This window comes from Marmota marmota, unplaced genomic scaffold (assembly GCF_001458135.2).
Source record: "Marmota marmota marmota unplaced genomic scaffold, marMar, whole genome shotgun sequence".
Classification (NCBI taxonomy): Eukaryota; Metazoa; Chordata; class Mammalia; order Rodentia; family Sciuridae; genus Marmota; species Marmota marmota.
Window position 1 is genome coordinate 6,970,440 of NW_026000000.1, and position 21,252 is coordinate 6,991,691.

Consider the following 21,252-nt stretch of genomic DNA (forward strand, 5'->3'; position numbering starts at 1 on the left):
GAATTCTGAGTGATTCTGGATTATTTACTGTACGGGGAAAATAAAAGAGCAATATTATAGGAAGAACTGGTGGATATTGCAATATGGATTGTGAGTTAAATAACAACACAGTACCAATTACCAATAAATTTCACTGGCAGGGTGCTTGCCTAGCATGTGTGAGGCCCTGGATTTAATCTCTAGCACTTGGGGGGAAAATTATAAAGCATATTTTTTAAAGCATTAACAATCCAAAAGATTCATGGGAAATGAGCATTTACAGTCAATTCACAAAATAAGCTAATAAACATTTAGGAAAAAGAAAAACAAGAAGTCAACTTCGCTAATAACCAGGCAAATAAAGACAACAATGAGATGTATTTTTCCACCTGTTTTCTTTTTAAAAAACATCAACTGGTAAGTTTTCCCTAAAATGGCCACTCAACACTTTGTTAGTAGGAGTGTTAATTGGAAACTTTCAAGAAAGCAACTCATAAAAATGAATCAAAGCTTTAAAAATATCCTCACTCTTCTAGTTCATACTATCCAAAAGAAATAATCTCAACCATAGATTGAAATGTATGCCCAAAGATATTCATCAAAGGATATTTGCAGAAGCAAAATTCTTTAAAGTAATCCACATATTAAATAAAGAGAAATGGTGAAGTCAACTACACTGTAACCACAAAATACAATAGTCAGTCACTAAAATAGATTAAAAAGGGAAATATGATGCAATAAACATTAAGAAAATAGAGTTTACAAAAGGAAGCATTTAATATAGACTTAACTACACAACTCATAAACCCCAGAACAGAAGTACTAAAAGCAAACAGTGACTGAATGTAAATACAAACTGGAAGTTGAACACCTGTGCCAGTCTCCAAATTGTTTCTAAGATCTTACTTACTTACCCCTTCATACCTGTTGCACCAACTCAAAACAGAGCAACCATTCCTTACATGGTGGTGTCCTTCTCCATCTGCCTGTTTGCTCCCTTGGCACTTGAGGGCATGGCACTATCTCCTGCTACACTCAGTAAACATTTGCTGCTTCATATTTAGAAACTCCCACCTCTTTTCATACATGTAAAAGAAGTGACTCTAGCTACTAAAGTTACCACAAACTGAAACCTAAATTAATATGCAGTTTCACTTTTCATTCCTTCTTTCAAGTAAAAACCTTAAAGAGAAAACATCTTCAGATCTCTTTCCTAACCTGATGCCTAAAGTAGGGAGGCAAAACAAAGACACCACATACCTGATTCGTAGGACCACAAATGTTGTCCGCTTACTTCTATGCCAAAAGACATTTACTTTAACAGTTTAATCATTAGCTCCCACCCACAAACACACCCATCTGTGCCTTGCAGAACTCAACCACTACACCGGGCCACACCTCACTCTAGTTTTGCCCTATTCCCCACTGATGCTGCCTTCCACTTGGCCACTTTCCACCTAATTAGCTGAACAGAGCACTGGCAGGGGAGAGAAGATTGTAAGCAAGGCTGGGAACACGGAGAAACCAGACAGGAGTAGGATTACCTAAATGTGGCAGAAGGCCATCTGAGAGGCATCCATAAGTCAGTGGCCCTAAATAGCAGCAATTTTTCACCACAGAGTTTTTGGCAGTGTTTTGAAAGATACTTTTTGTTGCCCAGTGTTGGAAGTGCTACTAGCATCTGGTAGAAAGAGGCCTGGTTTGATACCAAACATCCCACAAAGCACAGGACAGCTCCCCACAACAAATAATTATTCAACCTCAAATGTTACAACCTTAACAATACTGTTAAGGTTGAGAAACCTTAACAGTTACAAGGTTACAACCTTAATAATACTTTACCATAAATTGATTTATCCACTAGTGCAATGGATTCTAATCCCAATTCATCAGGAACAAGATCCTCAGTGGGTAAAGGAAACCTGAGTTAGTTTAAGAAATATAAACAAACATACACATCCTTCTCAATCAGAAAAGTGTTCCTTTGGTGACCAAAATTCTACCTCAGGCATCAGGAGAGAAAGCATTATAATTTAAGAAAACTATTAAGAATGCCTGTTTCCCAAAGGCTTTGGTCCCCTACATATCATGTATTTCTGCAAAGACTGCTTCACAGCAGCAACTGTAAGAAGATAATACTATCAAAATTGCCCAGACGGGTAAACACCTTCAGAGAAGCTGGCAGAGCACCCACAGAGTAGATGACAAATTTAGCTGTGTATATCAATAGGACCTAAGAATTCAAACTCAGAGTGTACCACGCAACTTAAGAGAAAAGTGGTAAGCTCTCAAAGATCACTCAAAAAGAATAATTGTGCTGCTTTCCTAGATGAATCATCAAATACTACACAAGATTTAAGCAACATTTTCAAAATTATTTCAAAATTTATTTTGGCTGAATCCAAAATAAATATATAAATTTCAGATAAAAAGAGAATTTAATGTAAGAGTCATCACTACTATAATTTAGTTTAAAAGAGAACCACCAGGTCACACCAAAATAAGTTTTTCTCAAGCTGGGAGCTGTAGCTCAGTGGCAGAACACTTGCCTAGCATGTGTGGGGCAGTGGGTTCGATCCTCAGCACCAAATTAAAAAATAATAATAAAATTTAAAAACAAATAAAATAAAGACATTTTGTCCATCTACAACTACAAAAAAAGAATTTTAAAAAATAAGTTTTTCTCCATTATTTTAACAACTTTGTCATACATGATTCCTGCCCATGGGAGGCCAGAAGGTTGGAGAAGTCATCCAGTGCCATCCCTAGATGAGACTTCAACAACTTTAACCTGTCTCTAAAGTCTCATTTACCTGTTTGAACTTGACCTTTGTCATTTCAGTATAAGAGAATACTCACCACTTAAGGTCCATTTTAACACTGAACAGGAATAACCATTAAAAATTCATCCATTATGCTGAATCAAGAATGTATGTCTGGGGCTGAGGTTGTGGCTCAGTGGCACAGTGCTTGCCTAACTCTTGCCCTCAGAATAATACCAAGTTGGATAACAAGATGCCATATAAATCAGGAACACTGGTGCACACCTGTCACACCAGCTACTGGGCAGGAGGAGGAGGCAGGAAGATTGCAAACATGAGGCCAGCCTCGGAAACTTAGTGAAACCCTCAGCAACTTAGGGAGACCCGGAATCAAAATAAAAAATAAAAAGGGCTGGGGATGGAGCCCAGTGATAAAACACCATGGGTTCAATTCACAGTACCAAAACCAAACACACAACATGAGAGGATGGGGGTATAGTCCAGTAGTAGAGCAGAAGCTTAGCATGCTTAAGGCCCTAGGTTCAATCTCCAGCACCAAAAAAAACCACCATCAGATACTACTTCACAGCCACCAGTTAATAAAAACATGTGAAATATTGGGTTCAATCATCAGCACCACATATAAATAAATCAAATAAAGATCTATCAACCACATAAAAAAAAATACTAAACAAAAGGGAGAGTGCATGCCTTCCCAGCAACTCAGGAGGCTGAAGCAGGAAGATCACGAGTTCAAAGCCAGCCTCAGCAATTTAATGAGGTCCTAAGCAACTCAGTGAGACCCTGTCTATAAATAAAATATTAAAAAGGGGCTGGGGATGTTGCTCAGGGGTTAAGGCCCCTGGGTTCAATCCCTGGTACATAAAAAAAGTGCATGTCTTTAAACCACAGGTTTTAGTTTAAATCATGTGAAACAAGTCTTATTATTCTAGATGTATCAGCCCTTAAAGTTGTTCTCAAATTACCCTGCCCTCACTCCCCAATCCAAGCCTTTTCATTCTCCAGGTTTTAAAATGTATTCTCCTCATCAACTGTGTTATAGTTAGCTCTTTAAGGTATTATACAATTAAGACTCAATGGAAGGCAAAAAACAGAAGAATAAAAAGGAATCTTAGTAACCAACAGTTCACACCCCATCTCACTTTTATAAATGAGTAACTAAGGCAGAGAAAAGACTCTCTGATGGAGGTTAAGCTGTTACTCAGGAAAGTTGGAGAAGAAACTCAGGCTTCCTAACTCTTGCCCTCAGAATAATACCAAGATGTATAACAAGATGCCATGTAAATCAGGAACACTGGTGCACACCTGTCATCCCAGCTACTGGGCAGGAAGAGGAGGAGGCAGGAGGATTGCAAACATGAGGCCAACCTCAGAAACTTAGTGAAACCCTCAGCAACTTAGGGAGACCCAAAATCAAAATAAAAAATAAAAGGGCTGGGGATGGAGCCCAGTGATAAAACACCATGGAGTTCAATTCACAGTACCAAAATCAAATACACACCATGAGGGGATGGGGGTATAGTCCAGTAGTAGAGCACAAGCTTAGCATGCTTAAGGCCCTAGGTTCAATCTCCAACACCAAAAAAAACTACCATCAGATAGTACTTCACAGCCACCAGTTAATAAAAACTTAAATATCTGACAACATTAAGTGCTAGCAATGACATGGAACAAGAACTAACATACTATTGATAAAAATTCATATTAGCAAAATCACTATGAAAAATTTAAATAGTGCAACAGATAGAAATCTAAAGCTATTCCCCGAAGATTCCTAGCCTGGTTATTCAATCAAATGTTAACCTGGGTACAATTGTGAAGTGACTATACAGATAAAATACAAATAGTAAACTATATCATCCAGGTGGGCACAAGCTAATCACAGAATAATACCAAGTTGCCCTCAGAATAATACCAATAATATCAATAAGCCCTGTTAACAGCAGACAATTATCTTCAGCTAGAGGAGGAGAAAGAGATGAGGTAGGATGGGCAATCTAGTAGCTCAGTGGTAGAGTGCATGTTTAGCATGTGTGAGACCCTGGGTTTTAACTCCAGCACACAAAAATAGAAAAGAAAAAAGAGGGTTAAGACATTCAAAGCATGAGAAGCAAACAACCAACTGCTTGCTGGCTCTGAACATAAACTAATGAAAGAGACCACAGGGCAAGGAATATGAGTGGCCTCTAGAAGCTGAGAATAACCACCAGTTAACATCCAGTGAAGAAACAGACCTCAGTCCTACAACCACAGAGAACTGAACTATAAATAAGCTTGGGAGCAGATTCATCTCCAGAGTTTCTAGAAAAGAATACAGTCCTACCAACTAGATCTCAGTCTTATAAAACCCACAGCAGATAATCCAGACAAGTCTACCACACTTCTGACCTCTATGAGACTATGAATTTGTGTTGTCTGAAGCCTCTGAATTTGGGGCAATTTGTTAGGCAAGGTACAGTAGTGCACACCTGTAACCCGTAGTCCCAGTTATTCCAGAGGCTGAAGCGGGAACGTTTTTTGGGCGGTGGAGGGCAGTACTGGGGATTGAACCTATAGCACTAGGCAAGTGCTCTACCACTAAGCTACACCCCAGCCCCAGAAGGTTCTCTGAGTCTAGGAGTTCAGGGCAAGCCTGGACAAGATAGCAGGACCCCATCTCAGAAAAACAAAAACACAGATAACCAACACTTGCAGAAAAAATGAAGAAATGTATTAACCTACAACCTAGAAGCTAGACATCTGACTAGATATGACTCTTGTCTCAGTGGCCTGAGTGTACCAGAAGACAAGCACAAGAGTGTTTTCACATCACCAAGCTCCTAAATGAAACTGAGTATAGCAAAAACAAGATTGGTAACAGATAAAATATAAAATGTTATACTGATTGTTTTACATATTCACAGTGAGTAGAATCAGAAGGCCTAAGAACTTCCTCAAAGATTATTTATAACAGAACAGTGTACTGCTTTAGAAAATGTGAAGTTAATCACGTAACTGAAGAACAGGTAGAGTTGGAAAGTTTAAGGGTTTTTTTTTTGTTAAAAAAAAAAGTCATTTCAAGACTCAAATTTATATTGTTTTCAGAAACTTTAGCATAATTTTTATTTGCTTTCAGATATTTTAAACAATTTACAACCAAAAATATAAACATAAAAACAAATTAGGGGGCTGGGGTTGTAGCAGTGGTATAGCACAAGCCTAGCATGTGTGAAGCACTTGGTTCGAGCCTCAGCACCACATAAAAATAAATAAAAGTACTGTGTCCATCTACATCAAAAAATTTTAAAAGTTAGGAAACTATGCACTGCTCTTAATTTTAAAAAAATCCTGATAATGAATTTTGCCTACCTATAACCTATAATATTCTATTCGTGAAATAGCATATTATTTTCTCCTAAACTGAGTTTTCTCAAAATCCAAGTTGTTGTGCTTAGGGGTTTCAAGATTTAAATAAAAGGTGGTTGCTGGTGGTCCCACCGGGCTAAGGCAGGAGGACCTAGAACCCAGGAGTTCAAGGATAACTTGGACAATATGGTGAGACCCCGCCTCAAAAGAAATTAGTAAAAGGGCATGTTCACATTATTCTACAACTCTTCTGATTTTAGTTCATATACTTTTTCAGTGTGCATGCTTTTCACAGGATATGTCCTAATCTCTCCACTCCATTCTGTGCCTGAACAATTAAGTCAGCAATGAGGCATGAGATCTCACTGTTAGAATCAAAAAACCCACTAGGACTGGATTGCAAGAAAAGATGGGAAAAGTAAGGTATTTACTGGAAATGCTGAGGCCCCTTTCCTGTAATATAAGAGATTCAGCAATTGTCTAACTGCATCACATACAAATGAAAGCAAGAGAAAAACAACCACACATTCAAAAATTCCACCTTCCACTAGGCTGGTGACCCATGCCTGTAATCCCAGTGGCTCAGGAGGCTAAGGCAGGAGGATCGCAAGTTTGATGTCAGCCTCAATAACTCAGTGATGCCCAAAGCAACTTAGAGAGGCACTGTCTCAAAATAAACAAATAAAAAGGGCCGGGGATGTGGCTCATTGGTTAAGTGCCCCTGGGTTCAATCCCTGATACAAAAAAAAAAAAAAAAAAAAAAAAAAAATCACCTTCTGATTGCATCAAATTGACACACAAAACATTTCCACAACGAGGTATAAAAAGTCCAGTTTCAATTTTGGGGCCCCTCCAAATACGGTTCTTTGTAAAAGAAGGTTCCGTTGCATTAAAGAAATATGAAAATAACAACATAAGCCTTTAAGACTCTCCCTAATAAGTTTTCTATTTAAAATTTCATCTACAAAGGCGAAGATCCAAATTTAAAGGGAAATGAAAAGCAACTTAAAAAAAAAAAAAAAAAAACACCTACCTAATGCTTTCCCTGTGGCAGCTTCACCATAAGCGGCTCTCTCTTGAAATCACGTCAGACATGGAAGGTCCTAACAGAGCACTAGTCAAGTCTAACCATCCCAATAATGTGGAAACTGGCTGAAGAAGAGCGCTGACTTACCCACGGTCTCACAGCCCGTCAGGGGCAGGACAACTCCAGGCCCTCAACGCCACACGTCCTGGCAACCCAAGCTCGGGCCGGCCTCAAGCGCAGACCCGAGTCCCGAACCGGAAGGGCTAACCGCCCAGGGTCGCGCTGCCTCTCCACGGGATGCGCGCCTGGCCCCCGACCCCGGGGCAGAGAAGCGCGCGTGAGGGGCCGACTCTGCCCGCCACCTGTCGCAGACCGGCGTCAGACGGCCACACCCCCTGCCCGGGCCTGGGACGCGGGCCGTCTCCTTTGGTGGCGGGCGGCTGTGACTGTGAACCGCGTGGGAGATCCGGGTCTGGAAGCCGCAGGAGTCACCTCAGGTGGGCGCTGAGATTGAGGCGCCGCCCCCACCGCCAGCCTGCAGTTCGCGGGAGACCCGGCCGCAGGCGCCTGTTTACACTCCTCTGTGGGAGGACGCTGGCTGACCCGTCACGTGACGCGTGCGTCACGTGCCCGCCCGAGGCGATGGGCGGGGTGGGAGGGGAGAGGCGTTGCCCCGGCAACTGTGGCGCTGTGGGGCGGGGAGCGACGGCGCCGCTGACCCTCCACCAGGAGAAACCACCCGGCCAGAAAGAGGAAGGACCACCCCAGCCCTGGCTCCGTCCTTTAGAGACCCTGGGCCTGACTGAATCTGTTATTAGCATTTTGGAAGAAGAGAATTCGTTCAGTCAACATGATGTGCTTGGTGGAAAGAAATAGAAACTTTCTTACCAGAGCTAGCAAATGAAAGGGGGAGCCAGGAAATAATGACAATGATTTTGTTTGCATCAACGAACAGATTTTTGCCTGCTTTCACTCCTTCATCTACAGTGGAGGGCTGATGCCCACAGCTCACCCCTTGCAGCGAGAGAAAGGTGGGGTGTGTATGGATCTCCAACTTGTTATATTTTCAGTTTCTTGGGGATTAGTCTTTGTGTAAATAGACATATCTAAATAAATATTTGATTCAGCTTTTGCCCACATTAAACTTCCCTGATTATACATCTCTGTATCTTTAGTGACTGTTTCTACAAACTCCAGTTTTCATAGATCAAACTTCGTAGAAGTTTCGACTACTGCCAATTTTACTCCTTGTTTTAAATTGCACGAAAGACTTTGCATAATTTCTTAGTAAATTCGTGATTTGTAAGCAAATCCCCACAAATGTCCCAGAATTGTTTTTGTTTTATTTTGTTTTTGTTTTGTTTTGTTTTGTCTTGGGTGATCTATTGAATGGCTTATCAAGTTCCTCCCCACAATTCTGATCACTTTGCATACTTGGCTATGTATAGAGCAAAATCTTAGGGTCAAAACAGTGGATTTAAAATATCCTCCAGATTAGTATAACAAAATCAAACCATCATTTCTATAACACAACTGGAATGCACCATAACCAAAAGTAGTAAATGAAATGTTGAATTTTTTCATACACATCTTTTTACTATGGAAAATAGGTTATCAAGGCCAGCTGTCACAACTTATGGACTCTTCTGGCACCAAGAGTTCCAAGAAGGCAGGATTAGTTTCTTCTACTGGTATACTTTATGCCTAAACTATGTCTGGTGAACAAAAAGTTTGATTGAGTGATTTTTAGATGTAGAATCCTGCCATCCTTCTGTAAAAAATGGCAGAACCTTCATAGTTCCAGGGGCATCTGTGAGTCTTACAGAAGGACTGAGAAGTATTACTTATGCAGACAAGGCTAGAGTGATTCCTGTCTTAACCATTACTACCTAGGCATTTCACTTCAACTTTCTGAGCCTCTTTTCATTTATCCAAAAGAAAAATATCTGCTGGGTAGAGTGGTTCTGAGGTGAAATAAGACAATGCCTGCACAACACTAAAGTGCCCAAGAAGCCAGACCCAGTGGCTCATGCCGTAATCTCAGTGACTCTGGAGGCTGGGGCAGGAAGTTGAAAGTTTGAGGCCAGCCTCAGCAACTTAGACTCTCAGCAATTTAGCAAGACCCAATTTGGCTAAACTAAATAAATAAATAAAGTTCTGGGGATATAGCTTAGTGGAGAGTACCTCTGGATTCAATCTCCAATACCAGAATTAATTAATTAACAAACAAATAAATAAAATTCCCTACCCACACAGCATTCAGTAAATAGTAACCTATACAGTCTTTGGCAAGAAAGTAGTAGTATAAAAATTCAGAGTTCTGAGGGAAAGGAGTCTAACAGTTTGAATGTGTCCAAGTCCTGGGTCCAGATTCTTGTCACCTGGCCTACAGTTGAGGAAGAGATTGCCAACAAGAAAACAAAGAAAAAATGAGAAGAATCCTTTGTGCTTTGAATATAAATCTGCCTTCCAGTAACAAAGTTACTCTTAGGTAACAAGGTATTCAGTACAAGAGGAGTACTGGCCTTAGCCAGGTGTAGTGGCAAATGTCTGTAATCTCAGTGACTCAGGAGGCTGAGGCAGGAGACTCACAAGTTCAAAGCTTAGCCTCAGCAATATAGTGAGGCCCCAAGCAACTTAATGAGACCCTGTCTCAAAATAAAAATTTAAAAATAGCTGGGGATGTTGCTCAGTGGTTAGGTATCCCTGGATTCAATCCCCAGTCCATAAAAAAAAGGAATACTAGCCTTTCAGGAAAAGATTAGTAGGTACAAAGTTTCCAAATCCTTTCTATTTGTGCTCTTGGGGACTCCTAACACATTGTCCTTCCATAACTTATACCACATAAAGAAATTGCCTTCTTCTAATATTTGTGGGATATGGGGGTGATATTCTAAAAAAAAGTTAGGCTTCAGCCAAGTGGCCAGTGATACCCTGAGAATCAGTTATACCCAAATGGTTAAACATATAAACTGTGTTCTAGAGTTTTAGTTATGGTTTCATTGTTAACCACAAAATGCATAGTTATGTATGACATGATACACTGGGAAGTATACAACTCAAATGGCATTTTATCTAAAACAGTGAATATATATATTAGTGTTCCAACTGACATAATGAATGTAAGAAATAATGGAGAACTTGCAAACAAATGAAGAGATGAATACTAACCTGCTATGATATTACAAAGCTATGATGTGGTACAGACAATGTTGAATTCAATTTTCCTGATTCCAAGTCTATAGTCAGCTTTCGATCACTATAACAAGAGAACTTATACCTGAGAACTTATAAAAGTCTTATTTTTGGCTCATGGTTCTGGAGGATCCAGTACAAGATCAGGACATGAGGTGAAGGGAGAGCTTTGGTCTCCCGACAAGGTAATACATCATAGTGAGAACATATGGCAGAGCAAAATCTCCTACTTACATCATAAAAGTAGAGTGGTGGAGGAAGAGGAAGGGGCTGAGGTCATACAATCCCCTTTAAGGACATGCCTATAAAAACCTAAAGACTTCCCACAAGGCTCCACCTCTTGAAGTTTCCACTACATCCCAGTAGAAACACCCTGGTATCAAATCTTTAACACATGGACCTTTGGAGAACACATCTAAATCATAACAAAGTCTAACTTCCTTTTATTTTTTATTAATATCCATGAATATATGACTTTTATCGTGTTTATTATTTCTTTGTTTTTTACTTCCCACACTGACAACAATCTTGTTTCACTTAGTATTTAGTATGCTTTTCAAAGGTAGATCCAGTAGGATTTACAGATTAGATGTGGATATGAAAGACCAAAGTGAAGTTTGAGGTTTGGGGCCTATACAACCAAAAGAATCAAATTGTGGAAATGAATGATTATGTTTAATTTAGGGGTTATGTTTAATTAGGGATAGGGGAACAGGATCCATAATTTGATTTAAATTTGACATGTTACTTGGACATTCAAATGAAGATTAACAGTTGGTAGCTGGCTAGTAGATTGGAATTTTGAGGAAGAATGTATAAATTGTGCCAATGGTATGTAAAGCTATAGGATTGAAGGAGATCACACAGAGCAGTAACTTTAATACCTTTGACCTCAAACCAGGATATGAAATACATTTTACATATTGATCAAATAGATGTTTATAACCAAAAGTTTCCAGAAGCATATTTACCCTTCCTGTATGGGATGCAGTATTCCCTTTCTCTTCTACTTATTTCTTTAAACTTTTTTATCCTAATTCAATTGGTTCTTTTTAAACTAGTAACAGTTGTGGCCTACAGTTTAAAAATCATTTATAGTCACTGACCTAGAACATTAATTGCATAACTGCAACAAGAGATCCAAAGGCTAGTCATGTAGCACTATTGAGATAAGACCATGAGCAAAGGAAACTTAGGAAAATTGGGAGGTAACAGGAAAACTGGAGTCTGGAAGGCTAAATGAAGAATATTTCAAACGGGAAGTAACTACCTAAATGTGTCATTTGCTACTGAGAAGTTGGGTAAGATAAATGACCTTTGGATTTGGCAATATAGAAATCATTAAGATCCTGAAAGTAGAGCAATTAAGATACAGTGATGGGATTAAAGGTCTGATTGTAGAGATACTAGATGGTGACAGCATTTTGTAAAGAGAAGCATGGAAATTGGACTATAGTGGACAAGAAAACATTAAGCTTTTCTGGTTCTTATATATTACTATAGGTGGCCTAGTAACAAAGAAATGTTGATGCAGAAGATGGTGGCAACTGTAGGAAGGAAATCTTTGAGTAGGCTGGAGGAGCCACCCTTCACTAAAGTAAACAAGAGGAATAGTGTTGATAAATAAAATGTACAGGCTATTGGTTTAGGCTGAGCTCCTGCACCAGGCCCAAGAAACCAAATCAAAATGGGGTACTCATGCTGTAATTCCATGTCACCAAGCTAAGACTGTCACCATAAGGGAATCCTAGGAGGTCTATTTAGAGGCAAAGGAGATTACTTCTTGCACCTTCCAGATTCTTGACTCAGCACAGAAAATACCTAAAGAACACATCCGATTTTAGCAAAGAGCAAAAGAACTTTAAATAAAGCAAAAAGTGAAGATAGACATTCTCAGAATAGAATGCAGAGCAAAATATGCCTCTGGGAGCTTAAGGTCCAAGTTTTTATTAATGAACATAATTAGATGGAATATGTATGATCTAAAGAAGTGGACATTCCTTGGGAAATACTGTATACTTCTCCATTAGATGGTCTGGTCTGGCATGAAGGTTTCAGCTTCCTTCAGTGTGTCTGGGACTGATGACCCAATCTAATGTATGGCCCTAGCCTCACAAGGTTAACCATCTCTATGTTTCTGCTTTGCTAAATTCCAGAAAACTTACAGGGAACTGGAAATTTACAAAGTAGTTTATTCAGTTCTTCATACCTTTTAGTCTTTTTCTGTCTCTACACTCAGGCTCTTTTGTTGAGCTCACAAGTTGTCTATAAATTGCCACATTACAACAGGGATGTTTTCTCCTTTGGAGACTCAGTTTTCTCTATATATTCCTAACTTTCTATCTCAAAACCCTAAGTACATATACGAAGACATGAATGGTGTGACTCTACTTTGTGTACAACCAGAGACATGAAAAATTGTGCTCTATATGTGTAATATGAATTGAATTTCATTCTGCTGTCATATATAATAAAATTAGAATAAAAAATTAAGTTTATCTCATCTTCCAAAAAATCAGACCAAGAACCCAAAACAGGCCATTTTTAGCCCCATGCTCATGCTAAGTCCCTTTTGCTTTAAACTCTTTACAATGTAATAGCTTTGAAGCAACCAAACTACTTTTAGTCCTGTTTCTGCTTTTCTCTAGTCCTTTTCAGTCTATAAAGCCAACCTCCTCTGATCAATTTATTAGAACACTGATTCTACCTTATAGAATAAGGTGTTGCCCAATTCTAGAATCAAAAGTAAAAGCCAATAGCTCAACGTGGTGGTACACCTGTAGTCCCAGTTACTCAGAAACCTGAGGCTGGAGGATCTCTTGAGCCCAGGAGTGTGAGACCAGCCTGGGAAATGTAGCAGTACCCCTTCCACCAGAAAAAAATTTAATTTAAAGGCCAATTACAATTTTTAAACTACATTTGTTGTAATTTTGTCTTCTGACGGTGGATACAGGTACAGATATCTCAGTAGATTTGTTGTTGGGCACATGTAATTTCTCTTCTGATTGTTTATAGTTAAATAAGAGAGTGAGGGGATGGAGAGAGGTGTTGGTGGTTTGAGAGAAAACAGTGCCACCTGACTAGCCTATGGGTCTCTTCTTTTGTTGCAATTATGCCACTGCCCTTGCAATTATGCAATTAATCCAGGAGAGTGCTACATTCCAGCCCCAGCCCCTTGATTTCCCACACTTATTATTGCTGTATCTTCTCCTAACTTCTATCCTTGCCTCTTATGAGGTTCTTTTTTTTCTACATATCTTTTTTTCCCTAGACAATCACAAAAGTTATTTTTCAAAACTTATGTCTGAACATGTTAACCCCAGTAGTTTCCCAGTTCAGAACAAAATCCAAAATTCTTGCTTAGAGAGTCCTCCATGATCTAGCCTTGCTGCTATTGCTCCCTCTCAATGGCTTTCCTCTGCTGCCTGGCTTCCTCACTGTTACTTGGTTTCCTCAAGAGTAGAACATTGCCATGTTCAGTAATTGGATGCTGAGGCAGGTAAATCTGAAGCTAACCTCAGCAACATAGCGAGGCCCTGCCTCAAAATAAAAAATAAAACAGGCTGGGAATGTAGCTCAGTGGCAGAATGTAATCCTCGTTCAATCCTCAGTACTGAAAAAACAAAGTAGAATACTGTCCTACATTTCACTTCCCTGTGGCTTTGTTACCCTGCTCAGGTCCAGTGCTACTGGATGACCAGATTCCTACCCCAGTCTAATCTTGCTTATCTTTAAGGACAGAATATCTGAAGGCCAGAAGTTCCTCTTCAGATGGGCTAGCTGAAACTAGTTGGATCTAAGGCCACTACCATGTGACCTCCAGACAACCTATAACTTATTTATAATATAATCAAATACATGAATATTTCTCCCCCTTGTTTCTTTTACCCTAAATCTATAATCTTCTGACCCCAAGTGGGGAAAGTTGATTGGGAATTCATCTCCCACTTCTATTGCTAAGAATAAAAGTGCCCTTCACTACTTAATTGATGTTTGGTCTTATTATTGGTTTCACAATTCCAATAGGGAAAAAGGATATAATACACCACCTTTCCCTACTTGGCTTTTGTTCTTAGCCCTTAATTCCATCAGTGGCAGAGAAATCTAGTTCCCTAAATCTCCATTTGCCAGTCCAGTTCTTGCCAATGAGATATGATCGAAAGGGACATCTATACCTCCAAACAAAAGCATTTTAGAGCCAAACACAACCCTCCAGCTCCAACTTCCCCTGCAACAACAATCTAGAAGACCATGAGAGCAATGGAGAAACTATACAATAGAAACAGCCTGAATTGCTGAGTCACTTTATTGGGCAGCTGCCCTGGGAAATTGGCTGGGTCAGTGGATTTTGCATGGAAAAAATGAACTTTGTTGGGTTAAACCACTGAGCCTTGGGGGTTAATTTGTTACCACAGGATAATTAAATATCTGTTATACACTGAATTATGCCAATGCCCCACAATTCATATGTTGAAGTTCTTACCCCCAGTATCTCATAATGTCACTCTATTTGAAATAGAGATGGTCTTAACAGAGGTGATCAGGATGGACCCTAATTCAACGTGACTGGTGTCCTTGTAAGAAGAGATTAATATACAGACACACAAAGAGAAAAGACTATGTGAAGACAGGGAGAAAATAGCCATTTGTAAGCCAAGGAGAGATGATTCTGAAGGAATCAACAGTTTTTATCCATTTATGTTAAATTGCTAGTCCCCAACAAATTTCTGTTGTTTAAATCAAGGATCTGTGGCCCTTTATTATGGTAGCACTAGCAAATGAATTCCGGATACACTATCTAAATTATTTATTTTGCTTCTTTCTTCTAGAATGTACATGCATAATAAAAGTAAAAATGTTTAGTTTAATATTGTGTCCATGGCACTTAGAATAGGTCATGACACCAAACAAAAGCTCGATTAATATGTATCAAATGACTAAACACTGGAATGAAATTTTTCAAAAAAATATTTCTAGAGCTCTATTCATTTTTCTAACTTTCCTTAATATTTTTAAGACTCCTTTGAGTTAATCTTGACTTTTCATTTATAATATTGCCCATTTGCTTTTCTTTCATTTTGGGGGGGTTAGGATCTTGGGGATTTAACCCAAGAGCAATTTACCATGGAGCTACATCCCAGCCCTCCCCATTTTTTTTTTTTTTTGAAACAATGTCTCACTAAGTGGATTAGGGCCTCACTAAATTGTTGAGGTTGGACTTGAACTTGTAATCCTCCTGAGCTACTAGGATTACAGGTAATGCATCACTGTTTCTGGCTTTTTTTTTTTTTTCCTTAAAGCAATGATGATGTGAATTTGGTTGAAATATTTCAGGACAATTTCAATTTTATTCAATTTCCAGTAATCAATTTTTCCTCTTAATTTTTATTTTCACCTTTCCATTGGTTTTCTAACTTATTTTTCTAAGTTTTAGATTAGTTATACTTCACAGTTTTTCTTTTCCTAGGCAACAGACTTTTCTGCTTTAAACTCTTTTTTAAGTAAAGAATATAGTAATTACAGCTTTGACTGTGTTGTACAAATTTTAATTAATACTACTTAGGTTGCATAAAATAATATGTGCTAATTTTTTAAAATTTTTTAGTTATAGATGGACACAATATCTTTATTTATTTTCATATGGTGTTGAGGATTCATCCCAGTGCCTCACACATGTGAGACAAACGCTTTACCACTAAGCTACAGCCCCAGCCCATGAAGAATGTTCTTTAGTCTTATATTATTGTATATTGGTTTATTTCTTTGGGTTTTTTTATATATATTTTTCAAATTGTCAACGGACCTTTATTTTATTAATTCATTTATATGTGGTGCTGAGAATCGAACCCAATGCCTCACACATGCTAGGCAAGTGCTCTCCCACTGAGCCACAATCTCAGCCCTTCTTTGTTTCTTTTTTGATACTGGGAATGAAACTCAGGCAAGGACCCTTTACCACTGAGCCACATCCCAGTTCTTTTTATATTTTATTTTGAGTTGTGATCTTGCTAAGTTGCTGAGGCTGGCTTTGAATTTGTTATCCTCCTGCCTCAGCCTCTGGAGTGTCTGGGATTACCAGTGTAAGCCACCACACTCAGCTATTGGTATACATTTTATTTATTTATATTTAGTTACAGATAGAAACAATACCTTTATTTATTTTTATGTGGTGCTGAGAATTGTACCCAGTGCCTCACATGTGCTAGGCAAGCGCTCCACCACCGAGCTACAACTCTATTCCTGTTACAGACTTTAATAACAACATTTTGCAAAACAATATTTCTAAGAAGATAGCATGTAAAATTTAACTTTATATTTTAAAGGGATTCATCTGTCTCCAAATTAAACTATTTATGAAATAATCAGAATTTAGAAAACATATATCCCTACTGTTTGTCCCATTTTATTCCCTATAAAAATCTATTACATTCATCTAGTTTTTCACTGTCAACTTATTCTGTTCTACCTATTTCACTTCTTTTTACATGTATCTTTTTTAAAAATAATTTTTAGTTGTAAGTAGACACAACACCTTTATTTATTTTTATGTGATGCTGAAGATCAAACCCAGTGCCTCACACATGCTAGGAAAGCGCTGTACCACTGAGTCATAACCCCAGTCCTATATGTATATTTTTTAATAAACTAGTTTTAGAATAATTTTAATTTATAGAAAATTTGCAAAAATAGTTCAAATTTTCTATATATCTCACAATCAGTTTCTCTGATTCACATCTTACATTAGTATGTGAATTAACCAAAAGTATACATTAAACTAAAGTCCACACTTTACTCACATTTCCTCAGTTCCCTTTTCTGTGCCAGGGCCCCATCCAAGGTACTATATCACATTTGTCAGCATGTCTGCTTAGGCTTCTCTTAGTTGTTCATTTCTTAGGTTTCCCTTGTTTTTGGTGGCCTTGATAATGTTCAGGAGTATTAGTCGGATATTTATAGAATGTTCCTCAGTTGGGAATTATTTTCCCCATAGTTCCACTGGTCTGACTGGGGTGATGGGTTTTGAGAGGAAGATTAGAGGTAAAGTACCATTCTCATCACATGTCAAGGATACACACCAGAAATCTGAGTTATGACTATGAATGACCTCAACCACCTGGTTGAGGTGTCTATCAGGCAAACACTTTTACCACTTACTTAAACTACCAGACCAGGACCAAATTTAAATACTGTAGATGTGATTTTAAAAAAAACCCAGGGCTAGGGCTGTAGCTGAGTGGTTAAGCAACTGCCTGGCCCATATGAGACATTGGGTTTAATTCTCAGCACTACATAAAAATAAATAAAGATATTGTGTTCATCTACAACTAAAAATATTTTTAAAAAACTATTTAATTCTCAAATATTATTTTCTTTCTCTATTCTATATAAACCCTATCTTCGAGATAGGGTTTCACTATATTACCCATGTTGGCCTCAAACTCCTGGGCTCCAGCAATTATTCTGCCCCAGCTGCTCAAGAAACTAGGACTCTAGGAGTGTGCCACCATGCTTGGCTCCCATTTTCCTCTTGAGGAGATGGAATATGAATTTGGGGGTTGATTTAGTATCCTGCAGTCTCTACATGAGGATTTCTTCCTTTCCATTTTCCTTGTACCCTAACAAATCTTACAATTCTCACCTCTTTTGAAATCTAATCATCTATCACAGATACTGTGGCTCATCAGTCCAGAAACTGCTATAAAGGAAAAGCTAAAACCTTAATCTATCAAATGTCCTTGTTATCAAGGTTCTGGGCCAATGAAATAAAAGCTAAAGACATGTGGCAGGGCATTTCATCCTGAAATAAAGAGGTGAAGCCTAAGAAAAACTCCTCTTGGGGAAAAAAAATAAATATATACACACACATACATCATATATATATCTTCTAGGGTTCTTGCCCAGCACTTCCTATTTTCTTAGCTAATTCTCACTTATTATTCTTCAAGAAATTTCAACCTAAGGAGTCCTAGACTAGGTCAGGTGCTTTTGTTGCATACTTGCACAGCTCCACAAACTTTTCCTTTATAATATTTATCAAAATGATAATTAGTGACATGTTAAGGAAAGTCTGGGTTGCAATGTAAGCTTTACCTGCCTGGTTTACTATTATATCCCAAACACCTAATTACTGTCCCTTGCACTTGGGAGTTACTCAATAAGTATTTGAATGAACAAATTTGCAAAAGAGGATTACCTTATAAGCACAGTCACCAAGTACATAAAAATTAAGCAATATTTATATTTTTCTCCTTGGCCCCCACTCATGCTAATCAGTCCCATTCTTACTTCCTAATAATGTACAAAATCTCTAAACACTTGAGGAAAACCAACAGTATGAAAGAAAAAGATTAAGACTGACAAAAAAATCTAAGAAAATGAAATAAAAAAATTAAATTAAAACCAAAAATATGTTTTCATAAATAAGACCAGAATGAATTATTTAAACCATGGCTCAAGCTGAAAATGCTATATAAAAATTTTGAAGTACATATTCTTTTTGTTGTTGTTGCTACTGCTAATGCTATTATTGCTGTGGTCACTAGAGACTGAACCCATGGGTGCTCTACTTCTACCACTGAGCATTACATCCCCAGCCCTTTTTATTTTTTGAGACAGGGTCTTGCTAAATTGCTGAAATTGGCCTCAAACTTGTCAGCCTCTGAAGTCACTGGGATTATAGGCATGCACCACCATGCCTGGCTTAAGTACGCTTTTAAAAACAAAAGAAAGACTGGCAAGCTTCTCTAGAGTCAGTGGACTAAAATCTAAGTGAAGGCATGCATCCAAAGTGGTAACAGAGCACTAAAATCATGACTGTACTATGTGTATATACCAAATAGGACAGATGTGAGATTTGGTTCTGATGGCCTCCCAAGGGCCAGGGAGATCGAAGTCCAAGTTCAGTGTCACCCCAGGAAGATAACTCGCCTCTCCAAGGCTGAGATCCCACTCTACCCCCAATCTATAAGATTGCAAAAAAGAAAAGATACTTTGGAGTTGGTGGGGAGAGTCTGAGGAGAGAGGGAGGGTGTGAAAGCTGCAAACAAACTGGATGACTAAAGTAAAGATACTAAGCATTGGTAAGGATATAAAGCACAGAACTCTCAAATTGTTATATACAGAAAAGATAAATAAATTAGTAAAACCACTTTGAACTATTGGTTAAGTATTATCTAATAAACTGTACATGCACAAGGACCATCTTATGATCTAGACATTCTACTCTTATATAGAGACCCAAAAGAAAAACATGCATATAGTTTTCAAGGGACAGGTACAAGAATGTTCATATCAGCATTATTTGTAACAGCTCAAAGGCAGAAACAATCCAATGTTCATCAATAGTAGATGGATGAATAAATTCATATTTATACACCACCACCATAAAAATAAACTACAACCACAGCAACACAGATAAGTATCCACGCCCTTGTGTGAATAAAACAAATAATATATATTCCATACAATTCCATACCATTTTGCAAAGAGAAAACTGAAGGGATACTATGGTTTAGGAGATAAAACCATATAGAAGTTGGGTGTGGTGGAGCATGTCTATTGACTTGAGAAGGTGAGGCAAGAGGTGCAACTTTGAGGCCAATCTCAGCAGCTAATGAAGTCCCTGTCTCATAATAAAAAGTTAAAAAAGAACTGGAAATATAACTCAGTGGTAAAGTGCCCATGAATTAAATCCCTAGTACCTAAACAAATAAATCCATATAGAAAAAAAAAGAAGAAAATATCAATCACAAAAAGGCAAGATGGTGGTTATGTTTATAGAAGGCTGTGAAGGACGTAGAACTAATTCAAAGAGAATAGTTAGCAAGCTATTGCAATAGCTCAAGTCAAGGCTATGGTAACCTGTACTGGGGTAATTGCAGTAGAGTAGGTGAATTTGAAATTACTGTAACTAAAAATACTATTATGGACCAAATGGTATACTATCAAAATTCATGTTAAAATCCTAACTAACCTTCACTGTGGCTGTAATTGGAAAAAGGAAATAATTAAGGTTATGTGAGGTCATGAGGGTGGGGCTCTGATCTATAGGACTGGAGTCCATAATAAGAGACATTGGTGAGCTCAGTCCTTCCCCAAACCCCATTAAGGACAGATCATGTGAGGGCCACACTGGAAGGCAGTCATCTGAGCTGGGTCTGGTCATGCACAACTGTTAACCCAGCTACACAGGAAGCTGAGGAAGGAGGGCTGAAAGTTTGAAGCCAGCCTGGGTAATTTGGTTGGACCAACTCATAAAAAGGAAGGGAGGGAGTAAGTAAAGAAAAACAGCCATCTGCAAGCCAGGAAAAGAACCCTCACCAGCAATCAGCAACCAAACCTACTAGACTTGTTCTGGAATTCCAGCATCCAGAACTACGAAAAAATAAATTTGTTTAAGCCACCCAGTTTGTGGTATTTCACTGGGGCAACCTGGGCAGGCTAATATGTATTGTGGTACTAAGAAGTGGGCACTTCTGTAATAAATACCTAAAAATGAGAAAGTAGTTTTGGAACTGGGTAATGAAGTTGAAAAAGTTTGGATGCGAATGCTAGACTTGGATTGTCATGATAGGACTGTTGGTGGAAATACGGACCAACACAATTGGATGAAAGGTGAGAACTCAAAAAGAAGAGAGCTCCAGGGAAAGCCTCCATCTTACTACAGAAAACACAGAGCATGAACAGAATGCTCAAGGACATTATGGACATTAAAGGTCATTCTTGTGAGGTCTCAGACAGATCTGTTATTTTATTAATTAGAACAAAAGTAATCCCTTGGTGTAAAATGAAAGAACTTGGCTGAATTGTGTTCTGGCGTTTTGTAGAAGGTAGAAATTGTGAGCAATGAAATGGAATAATTGAGATCTCTAGGAAAAGTATTGGTTTTTCTTTATAACTTAAAATGCTAAAAAAAAATCTTTT

At 38.4% G+C, this 21,252-nt stretch overlaps 1 protein-coding gene across 7 annotated transcripts in view; it reads right to left on the reverse strand.

Moving 5' to 3' along the window:
- Positions 1-21,252, reverse strand: part of Marchf8 (membrane associated ring-CH-type finger 8) — a 224,908-nt gene that overhangs the window by 127,355 nt on the left and 76,301 nt on the right. For 3 of the 7 annotated variants that reach the window (XM_015498889.2, XM_048807471.1, XM_048807463.1), the window contains exon 1: positions 7,282-7,413. The exons of 1 other annotated variant lie outside the window; for it this stretch is intronic. The gene's annotated coding sequence lies outside the window, so the exon portion shown is untranslated. 3 more of the 7 variants (XM_048807468.1, XM_048807464.1, XM_048807465.1) reach the window with 3 other exon arrangements.